This window comes from Lissotriton vulgaris, chromosome 3_1 (genome assembly GCF_964263255.1).
Source record: "Lissotriton vulgaris chromosome 3_1, aLisVul1.2, whole genome shotgun sequence".
In the NCBI taxonomy this organism is placed as follows: domain Eukaryota; kingdom Metazoa; phylum Chordata; class Amphibia; order Caudata; family Salamandridae; genus Lissotriton; species Lissotriton vulgaris.
This window is the reverse complement of record NC_141689.1, coordinates 451700995-451713337: the sequence shown is the minus strand read 5'-3', so window position 1 is coordinate 451713337 and position 12343 is coordinate 451700995.

Sequence of the window (12343 nt, the reverse complement as noted above, 5' to 3'; positions counted from 1 at the left end):
CCAATGGCATGATATAGCTGACTTAAGGTTGCTAAGCCTAATATTGCTTTTGTGTTCTGTGATTCTGACTTTAACTTTCCGCTCCGTTTGGCCAACATAAACCTTGCCACATGGGCATTTTATCAAGTATATGCAATTTGAGGTGTCACAGTTGCCGGAATGCTCAAGTTGAATGGGAAAACCTTTGGTGGGGTGCATCAACGTGTTGCCACAGATGACATTATTACAGTGGATACAGTTAAAACATTTAGTCATTCCCTTCCAGTTCTTTTTCTCTTTGTTGGGAGTGTTGAGCAATTCCTTCAGGTTTTTAGATCTTTGGTAGGCGAAAGTTACTCGATCACTGTATATGTTCTTCAAGTCTGGCTCATTTTCTACCAAGTGCCAATGCTTATTGATGATTCTTTTGATTTTGGAAGCATCAGTAGAATATTTCAAGACGCACACTGTTTTTTGCATGGTCGATTTGTTTTTAGGTGTCAATAAATCAATTCTGTTGATTTTATCAACTTTAGAAGAGGCTTGAATAAGAATGTCGTTCGGATACCCTCGTTTTTTGTACTTGACTGATTGTTGCAAAATTGCTTGTTTTGCTTGTTCTCCATCAGAGGTTATACGTTTTAGTCGAGTGTACTGCGAAAATGGCAAGTGTTTTTTCAGTGGTTCAGGATGAAAGCTTTGGAAAAGTAAGCTTGAGTTTCTGTCTGTGGGTTTGTGGAACACACTAGTTGTGATCTCATGATTGGCAATGTTGACGGATACATCCAAATAAGATATTGAATCCTGGGATATTGTGTGCGTAAATTTAATCCTTTCATTTTGAACGTTTAATACTCTGATATTTTCTTCCAATGATTCTCTTGAACCGCACCAGATTAGGAAAATATCGTCAATGAATCTCTTAAAGATGGTGAGACCTTCAATCCAAGTATGCTTGCACAAAATATGATCATTTTCAAACTTCTGCATAAAAATGTTCGCATATGAGGGGGCCCCCCCAAAACCCATAGATGTTCCATTGAGTTGATTATAAAAAACACCGTTCCATTCGAAGTAACTGTGATACAGAGCATACTGCATCAGTTCCAATATCAGGACTTTCTGGTAGTCTTCCAAGTCACTATTCAATAAGCTCCATTCCAGAGCTTCAATGCCCTCTTTGTGTGGAATTGAAGTATACAAGGCTACAACGTCAATTGTACATAGCCAATATGTCTTGTCAGATGATAGTTTGACACTTTTTAACATGTTCAAAACATATAACATATATCGTTTGGCTTTAGTTTAAGTTAGTTCAGCTAAGTGAGTTACAGTCAGTAGGGAAATGCACTGGCTTGCTACACGCTTATCATGATAATGAAAAAGTAATTAATGCGAGGAGGATTGAACGAAGTTGTGTTTACATGGCTCAAAAGGGAAGTGACTTCGCATGAATAAATAGCAAGGTGGTCATAAGGTGGTGGTGAAGGTGATGCGGCGCAAGTAGGGCGAAGGTGCTCAGTGAACAATACTAAACATATTTACAATTTGTACCATTATATTACAGTTTCATAACAAGGAGGTCCAGTCCTCAACTCTGTTTAGTCCTTTTCGAATGCTGTCAGTTCTTAGGATCCAGTGGAGTTCCACTTTATTCAGCAGTTGAGAGATATCAGCTCCTCTTGGAGGCGGCTTTACCTGTGTGATCACTGTCCATACAAAGTCATTCTCTGTGTGCCCTTTTTCCATGAAGTGTTCGACTAGAGGTGCATTGGTGGTTTGGCACCTAATCCGGCTTCTATGTTGTCCCATCCGGAGCTTGATCTTTTGGCTGGTCTGTCCTATGTATATTAACATGCAGGGACAGAAAATTGCGTACACCACATTTTGTGAATTACAGTTCGTAAAATAGTGCCTTTCATATCTGATTGTACCAAAATTGAATGTTTTGCCTTCTATAGTTGACTCACATGAAACACATTGACCGCACTTTGCGTGGCCTTTGAGAGTTGGTAAATTCCATAAATCATTTAGGGTGTTCCTTGAATCAGATTGTGGAAGTGAGGCACAGACCAAATGATCCTTTATGTTCTTTGCTCTTTTAAAAGCGAACATTGGTCGTTCCAAGTTAAGAATACCAGCATTTAGAACTGGCCAATGTTTCAAAACACTTTTTTTAATGGCATTTGATGCTGGGGAAAATGTGGTCACACATGTAATTCTTTCCTGATTATGTTTGGTGCGGGGTTCTAACAGTGTCTCCCTGGGACAGTACCATGCTCTTTTCATTGAGCGCCTTACTAGTTTGCGTGGATAACCACGATTTCTGAGTTTGTGGCTTAATGTATTAGCTTCTGTGAAATAATCTTGTTTGTAATAGCAATTCCTACGGATGCGTAAAAATTGCGAGTAAGGCAATGAATCTTTTAGGGCACGGGGGTGGTGACTTTTGTAGTTTAGAAGGGTATTCCTTTCTGTTGGTTTGCGGTGGAGACTGGTTATTAGTCGTCCCTCAGAGTGTTTTATTTCAAGGTCTAGAAAAGGCAGAGAATCTTTGCTGGTAGTCATTGTGAATTTTAACCCTCCACTATTGTTACAAAGCCAGTGTGTGAGTTGGTCTGGGGAAGTATCTGAGTCTTGCCAGATCATAAAGATATCATCAATATACCTCTTCCACAGGCTGATGCCACTGTGGAAGGGGTTTGATGAATCCAGAATAGTATGATTCTCAATATAGTCCATATACAGAATTGCTAGGTTGGGGGCAAAAACAGCCCCCATGGAAGTTCCACGGACTTGCCCATAGAATTGTCCTTCGAAGAGAAAAAAGTTTTTGGTTAGACATATCTCTAGAAGCTGCAGAATGAATTTGGATGGTACATTGTGCGGTCTCGGGCGTGTGTCTAGGATGGATTCGATGACACGGAGTGATTCGAATTGGGGAATGTTTGTATAGAGTGATTCCACATCCAGCGTACACATGGTGCTGGATGTGGGATCAAACGGATACTCTTCAATAAAATTGATCCTGGACATAGTGTCTCTGATATAGCATGTAGTTGCAGGCACAAAGGGTTTAATGAAATGATCAATATATTGTCCTAGCGGTTCAAGAATTGAGCCGCATCCGGAAACTATCGGCCTTCCTGGAGGTTGTTCTGAGTTTTTATGAATCTTTGGGAGGCAGTATATTACCGGGACTCGGGGTGCTTCTGTGTTGAGAAAATCAAATTCTTTCTTTGAGAGGAAGCCAGCTTCTAAACCTTCAGTTGTCACTCCAGTTATCAACTTCTGTATTTCGACAGTGGGGTTACGGGGCAGTTTGCAATAATGTTCATGGTTGCTGAGCTGGCGCAAAATTTCTTGTTTGTATAGCTCAATGTCCTGAATCACAATTCCCCCACCCTTATCGGCCGGTTTTATGATCAATGTTTGATTGTTTTTTAAAGTGGATATTGCGTTCTTCTCTTGGGCAGTGATATTATAGGGGATGAAGGATTTCTTACTTTCCATAGCGGTTAGATCTTTGAGAACCAGTTTTTCAAAAGTAATGATTTCGGGTGGTACCATAGAACTGGTTGGTGAGAATTTAGATGGGGGTTTGAAAGGAGTAGTAGTGAATTTCTGGGGGCAGGGATTTAGTAAGAAATAACTGTGTAATCTTACTTTTCTGAAAAACCTCAATAATTCTGTTTGGGCGTCTAGAAAATTGGGGCGGACAGTAGGAACAAAGGATAAGCCTTTACTTAACAATGAGAGTTCACTACTGGATAGCGTGTGTTTGGTCAAATTAAAGATGGGAAGAATATTGGTGTTGTCTTGAGACCTTGTGATAACGTCACTCTGATTGTTATTGGTTACCGTCACAGCTGATGATGGTGTGATAACGTCACTGTGATTGTTATCAGTTACCATCGATAGTGTTGGCGGCGAGTAAAGCGCTCGCCCGGCGGGTTTAGCCACCTTTGCGGTTGTTTGTCTTTGTAGCAAGCCAGTGCATTTCCCTACTGACTGTAACTCACTTAGCTGAACTAACTTAAACTAAACCCATTACAAGATGGCCGCCGAAGTCATTGACGCCGGCGTCTAGTCCTTTTTCTACTATAACTACGAATTATTCGTACCAGCCCACTAGCGATCTCCGCCAGAACCCCCTCGTTCAGCCATCATGCTGCAACTAACTGTAAGTACCGCTCCTTGCCCTTTTACTTTATTGATAGATTTCCTTGGGCAGATAACTAATGGCGAGTCCTATTTCCGCCAGATCCCTCGGAAGTACTAACCAGGACCAAGCTTATTTAACGGCCGGAATAAGTAAGTGTATTAGAGTCCCTCGGCTTTCCCGCATGTTGTTGTAATCCTCCGGGAGACCTAATTAATCCTTCCCCTTGTTTCAGCCTCCCATTATCTCTCACGGAAATGAAACTATCGTGAGTATTCATTTTCACCACGAATTACTTCAATTGCACGCATTGCAAACACGGGAACTATTCTAATAGCTCATCCGGGTCTAACTTTTGCTTTTCTTAGTTTCTAACGCTGTGAGGAACGCCTACTGTGGAGCCACTCTGATAAATTACGAGGTACCCTCTTCATATATGCGTCTCATAGGGGTGACACTTCACGCATAATTAGTCGGTTGATTGTCCAATCTACATCGAAACTTCGCCGTTTTTTAAGCACTATATTTCAACACCTCCCACTTCACTGCGCCCATCTCACAACAGACCTGCAGCCCAATATAATTCACCGTTTTTCCTGGCGCCCACGGCCATAAGCATGTTTACAAATCACCTCAAATAGAACACCTTTACAACTGCGCCGCTTTTACCACTCCAAGAAATCCTCACAAGCCCTTGATATTCATAGCTTTCCAAACAGCTCTTGTCACTGCGCCGTTTTTTACACCTGAAACGCACACTTGTGCATGTTTCTTTTAAATCACTAGCATGTGCCCCATTGCACTAAGTGTATTCAGTTCTTCCACACAGCACTATAGAAATTACTGAGTAGTGTTGTTCAATATGAAATGAATTGGATTCATGCCTAGTCGCTTCTAATGACTTTTTCTTGATTTTTTATTTTTTGTTTCCTCCCTTTTTCTATGCATTATGTAAACTCGCAAAACAAAGGCTTCGTGATTGTAATCAATTTCCAAGACAAACATGACATATATTTTTTTGTCCTGATGATGATGCAAGTATTGTGTAATTGCATCGAAACGTCGTCGACCTAAATGCACCATATGTTGATTTGACTTCATAAATTCTGAACAACAATGGGTTGCTGTGATTGTATACTAGTCTGTATTACCATGGAATGAGTACAGACCGCTTTTGAGCGTTTCTACATAATTGTTTGTGTCACTTGTTTTGTTCTTGTTTCTTGTGGGTCACAGGCTGTGCCCACTTTTGTACAACTGTCATTTATACTGAGTAACATAAAAAATTGGATAATTAAAAAACCTGCCCGGCTGGGCAGAGGTCATATATACTACTTAGTATATGTCTATTATTTACTTTGATCCTCAATGTCTAGGGTCCCCTGTTCTGTAAAATAGCCTATTGCCCAAGGACCCTAGTGTGATTCCTTTTGGGTTTCCCTTGTCGTGTCAAAACATAGTTAAGCGCAATCGCATGATTGCAAGGGATTGGTATCCCTCCCCCCTTTTTCTTCAAAAGTGGGTCCCAACCTTCACTTCCCTCACTAACCCCAGTCCGTGTTATTGTCTCCCTGACTAGGCATGTCAGACCCCCACCCACCACTTTACAATTTAGATTATATTAATAAGATCCTAGGAGGCCCCTCTCTCCTCTCCGACTCTGGCAATACTCCAAACACTACGAGTCCTTCCCCAAAAGAGGAACTAGAAAAGGCAAAAAAGAAAGAAGTCAGACTGATAATAATGATCAAGCTTCTCACAGATTACCTGAAGGCTAACATAATTCCTATTGGCCTACAGGTCAGAAACATCCCCGGCGTCTTCACTGACAATCCGAAATATCTGAACGGATTCAGTTACATTAGTACCACGTGTTCCCGGCACTGGATGGTGCTGGGGATCGATATCGCAACAGAAGAACTTAAAAAACTGTCCCTTGAAATAATCGACCTTGAAAAACAAATTAATGACAATAATACAAATACTGAGGCCAAAAAACTCCTAGATCAAATCCAAAAAACTGTAGACGATTTCCATAAATTTGAAACCGATAAAAAAACCAACAAAGTCCGGAAAGACATTAAGAGCTTTAGCCAGGAGAGAGCATATCCTTACCTTGTAAAGGACTATTATACAAATCGCTCATATAACGGACCCCAATATCAAAGACCGTGGGGTCGATTTAACAAACGCCAAAACTTTGTAGGGTTTTCAGACAGTTCAGCAGACTCATCCGGAAATTCAGACCAGAGCGAGAGTCCAGGCCCTTCCAACAGGAATTTTTTAGGGAGAGGCCGAGGACAACCGGAACCCCCAGGGAAAGGCAAAGACAAAGACAAACAACCGCAAAGGTGGCCAAACCCGCCGGGCGAGCGCTTTACTCGCCGCCAACACTATCGATGGTAACTGATAACAATCACAGTGACGTTATCACACCATCATCAGCTGTGACGGTAACCAATAACAATCAGAGTGACGTTATCACAAGGTCTCAAGACAACACCAATATTCTTCCCATCTTTAATTTGACCAAACACACGCTATCCAGTAGTGAACTCTCATTGTTAAGTAAAGGCTTATCCTTTGTTCCTACTGTCCGCCCCAATTTTCTAGACGGACAGTGCCCACTTTTGTACAACTGTCATTTATACTGAGTAACATAAAAAATTGGATAATTAAAAAACCTGCCCGGCTGGGCAGAGGTCATATATACTACTTAGTATATGTCTATTATTTACTTTGATCCTCAATGTCTAGGGTCCCCTGTTCTGTAAAATGGAAATAATTAATGGCATAGATGCTAGCGGCTAGCTGCCGCCTACGGACTGACTGACTCATTGCCTAACAATTTCGCTAATATCGAAGCCTGTCCCTTCATGGAAAGTTACGGCCAGTAACCTGCCACCCACCAAATTCTTGTACCTCCCCGTACCAAGGACACGTTCCCAGCCGGCCGGCCTGAAGTTGTGTCTTCGGAGTGGAGAAAAATACAGTCTTTCGATAAGGGCCAGCCTGAGCCGGTTCTCTCCAAGCGAACAACACCTCGAAACTAAAACTTTACACTTGACCTAGAAAGCCTCTCAAGCTACCGGGCAGAAAGTAAAAATGGAGTCTGTCCCGTTTGAGGCCTACAAGGCCTGAAATAAGCATAACTCCATAGAAGGTATACTAACACTCTTGCAAAAGGACGGATCATCACTAATACTAATGAGTCTATCCCCTAACTTAAATCTATAAGCCCTGATCTAAGGAAAAGGGTACGAAAATGCACTACTGTGCCTTATGGATAGGTCCTGTTTATAGTCCTAATCCCTATACTATAAGGGTAATAGGCTGGAGTCATCTTCCATCATCCTCCCTCCAAAGAGGACCGAAAAAGTCGGTCATTACAGTGTCAACATGTCTTTCAGTTCGTTATCAATTTCTTTGATTTCTTGTTCAAGATCTTTAAGTATGCCAGAAAGTTCTTCCACGATAAGTAAGATCAGGTCGAGGCTGCATTTGTTAAGTATCCCGTTCCATTTATCCTGAAATGATTTGGAATTCTTACAAAGAGAGGGCTTAAGGGCTATCCGTAACCCGCGAGGGATTCTGAGCGCTCGATGATATTTAAGTAGTGTGCTCGCATGGAGCTTCTGGTTGATGTGGCGTTTGGAAAGGTATAGTAGTTGTTTTATACATTGCTCTTTATTGCGAATAATTGTGGCAGGGCTGATGTCTTCCTCGATCAGCGAATAGATACGTTTGCGTTCATCTTCATTGTAGGCTAAGGTGTGAGCCCTGGCTTCAGTGCTTTTACTGATTTCTTCGAATTGCATTATGATGCGTGCTACCCACCCGTTGGCGGATAAAAAAAGTGACTAGAAAACGGACATGGGTGGTGCACTGCTGGTTTGGGTGCAGTTTTGCAGTTTTTTGAAGAGTCTGGGTGCACTCGTGGGTGGTGTTTCCGTCAAAACACCAATGGATCATAGGAACTTGTGGTGTACGCATGAATATGCTAATACATTCCCAGATGAGGCACTCCGTGGGTGTTCAATCAAATGATTCAAAAGTTATTATCCAAATACTATTTATTATTCAATAGTTTTCATATGTATGTTGTCGATGATATTACCATCATATCAGGGCAGTATATATCTGATCCGATTTAAGTAGAAAATAGAAGCGAACTCCTCCAATGCATTTCGGGCGAAACGCCCTCTGTCACGGAGAGCTGAAAGGAAGAAACGGGCCAATGTCAGAATGTGAGCTGAGGGAACGCGGAGAAATTAATAATTAAGTGACGATCAATAGGTGTCCTCAGTCAAGTGTCTGTGCGATGTATGATAAATACGGGAGGTGGCTCGAATCGTGGTCTAGGGGGAGTGAAGAAAAGTGCAAGTATCGAGGGGGTACAAAAGTGTGTTTGGAAATTAAATTGCGTGAGGGAGACAGGTAGAGCGGTTATAGCGCAAACGCGTGTCTAATGCAGGAAACCTGCCTGGGGTTTGTGAAGACTTACTTCATAGCGATGGTAACTAGATCCGCTACTCCAAGATTGCGGGGAAGGTAATCAACGCTGGTATGGTGCCGGCGCGGGTTGGGGAGTGACATATAGGAGGATGGAAATGGAAAACAGACTAACCTGGTGCGAGGGCAAGGTGGAAATGAAAGAGGGTTGGGGACGGTAAACGGGGGCCATCTTGGAACGTTAAAATGAAAGGTGCACAGACAGAGGTGTGAGACGAGAGAATAAAGAATAAAGAATAAAGAATAAAGAGCAATGCTATACATTAATCATGCAACATAGTTACAAATAACAACTGTATTTGATGCGGTCATTGAGTCCATGAGGTTTAAGTGTCTGTAAACGGTATATCCATTCAAGTTCTCTTTTGAGTAGTAACTTGCGGTTGTCAGTCCCTTCTGTTTTAGTGATGTTTTCCAGAACTACGAATTGAAGTTGGGCGATGGTGTGGCGATGGTGTGGCGGAATTCAAGAAAATGCATGGCAATGTTGGATTTCTCCTGTTTCTGGTGAATATTCGATTTATGTTCATTCATGCGTGTCTTGATTTTACGCTCTATTTTGCCGACATACATTTTACCACAGGGGCATTTCAAGGCATAGATCAGATTCATGGAGTCGCATGTAGCGTTTACTTGAAGTTTAATTGGGTTACCTTTCATTGGATGTCTGATGGTGTTGCCCTTGATGATACAATTACAGTGATTGCAATTTAAGCATGGTTGAGTTCCTTTGTAATGTTTGGCTGTTGATGTGGGTTTGGTGAGAATCTCTTTTATGTTCTTACTCGGAATGTAAGCGAACAAAGGAGGACTTTGAAAAATATCCCGAAAGTCGAGTTCCATTTGTAGAATCGGCCAGTGATTGAGGATAATTCTCTTGTAGGTGGTGCTTGCCGTTGAGAAGTTAGATACTAGAACCATGCATTGTACAGCTTGCTTAGATGTTTTACGTAAACTTTCCTGTCTGGTGATTTTTACCACTCGGGCCTGAGCCTCCTTGAGGATGTGTTCAGGGTAACCTCTATCGAGGAAGCGATCATGCATTTCATTGATACGGATATTGAAGGTTTGTTCATCTGATACTATGCGTTTGATTCGTAACATTTGAGAAAACGGCAAATGCTTAATGAGTGATCCCTGGTGAAAGCTAGTGTAATGTAAGGTGTTGTTGCGGACGGTGGTAAATCTGTGTAAATCAGTGATTAGTCCTTTGTCGGTAATTTTGATGTTGACGTCCAGGAATGATATTTCGGTGTCACTTATTTGCCAAGTGAGTTTGATGCGTTCATCCTTGGTATTCAATTCAGTTCAGTTCATGAAGCTTTATTTGGTTAATAGTAAAAATGACCATAAAAGCACAGCAAACAGGCAACAGAATTCAAAGAGTGCAAACATGATTAAAAACTCATACTTGTAATTTATTTAATTTTGTTTAAGTCACAGAATATTATTATATATATTTTTTTCTCTTTCTTCGAATCAGCCTAATTAATCTGTTATCGTAAGTATTTATTGTATCGTATTTTATCTTACTTTATCTAATCTTATATATCTTTTAGAATGTCCTCTCATACATTTATATATATATATATAGCTTAAATGAAATTACTTAACCCGTATATTCACCTCCTACGTATTCGCATTGTCTTTTGTCTATTGTCTTTTTCTCCTTGGAACATACTCATATTGTATTATGCTTCATATTTGTACTTTTTTCACTTACCAATTCCTTTTGTGATCCCTCCTTTCCTTTCCTCTCTCTTCCCCCTTTCATTAATTCCATTTTTTATGGCCTCAATATAAATCCAAATATTTGTCCTTGCGCTTACATGTTTATGTATTTATTACATTATATAATATGATTAATTATTCAATTTTTGTTTACTATATGCTTATATTTAACAATGTTCTTATATATTTATTGTTTGATAATACATACAGTTATCATAATATATGTATTTTTTCTATTTATAAATTTCAATAAAAAATTGAAACACAAAAAAACTGCACCCAAACCAGCAGTGCACCACCCATATCCGTTTTCTAGTCTCTTTTCAAAAAGTACATTTCACTTTTTCATATATGAAACGTTCATCCACAACCCAATGCATTTCGGGTTCATTCAGAACCCTTCATCAGGGGATATCATATTTACAAGTATCCACATTTTTATAAAGTTAAAATTCCTCGGAGCCAGTCAGAAAGCGAATCTTATGACGTCCTGGAAAGACCTAAAGTCTGTAGCATGAAATTCAATTCACAGCACTCCTTCAACACTGTCTCAATTTTAGATCCAAGGTGAAATAAAGACCTCGATATTCGTAGTCACCCCCTTCGATATCATTAACTCTATGCCGTGGTTGTATCTTAGAAAGTATAAGTGTACTGCTCGAAGAAGTCTAACTGCTCCTCATGCATATTGATGTTGGCCAGGTCGCACGAGCTATCCGATGCACGAGCCACAGCGATGGAGGCGGCAATAAACCCTGCAGCGAACATAGAGGTCACTGTAAAAACAGAGAGGATTGACGCCGTGCGAAACAGTGGCCAAGGAGGCCGAGGAAGATGGCCGACCAGGACGCAGCGTCGCTCGCCATGTGGTTCCTGCGGGTATGAGGAACACAACCAAGATGGCTGCCCAGCACGTGGCAAGGCATGCGCCAAGTGCGGAGGACTAAACCATTTTGCCAGTGTATGCAGGGGTGGTGCGAGAGGGAGTTTCCGAGGACACGGAAAGAAGACACCAACTAAAGCAATCAGACAATTCACACTGGAGGAGGCACAACATTCGAAAGGAACCAGAACACCAGCTTGGTACCAGCAGCGACTGGATGACTCATCAACAGAGGACGAAGAAGAGTGTTACTATGTTTTGTTTGTGAATGAGCTCAAGAGAAGAAGGCCACAGCCAAAGTGCCAGATCCAAATCGATGGCTCGACAGTCACTGGAGTCATAGACATGGGAGCCACGATTAACGTGATGGGCATTCAGCACTATAAGGCGCTAAAACCGAGGCCACAGCTGGTACCGTCAAAAGCTAGAATTCTGACATATGGCAGCAAGACACCGCTCCCAGTGCGAGGTAAAATTATCGTACGAGTAAGAGCAGAGGAACAAGATCTAACAACCACGTTTCATGTGAACGATAAAGAGGCGGACTTGTTAGTAGGAAGTCACACAGCAGAAGACCTCAAGCTAATTGCATTCGCTAATGCAGTCAAAGCACTACATACAGAAGAAATCCTTCCCGTCGTTGTTTCAAGGACTTGGAACCATCAGAAGGCCACCTGTTAAACTGCACATTGACAAGGCGATACAACCCATAGCGTTGAGACATCGGAGAATCCCGTTCCATCTTCGCTCGGCAGTTGAGCAGGAACTGAGGAAGTTGGAAGAGCAAGGTGTAATAGAGAAGGTGACGGGGCCGACGCCATGGGTGGTGATTGCCGAGAAACCCCGTCAGCCAGGCCAAATACGGATATGCATTGACATGAGGATGCCCAACAAGGCAATAAAAAGGGAGAGACGCCTCACGCCAACAGTGGATGGTATTTTAACAGACCTGAATGGAGCCCAGTGGTTCTCCAAACTCGACCTAAATGCGGGCTACCATCAATTGAAGTTGGCGGAGGAGAGTCGGTACATTATGACGTTCTCAACGCATCTAGGTCTGCGAAGATACAAGAGAC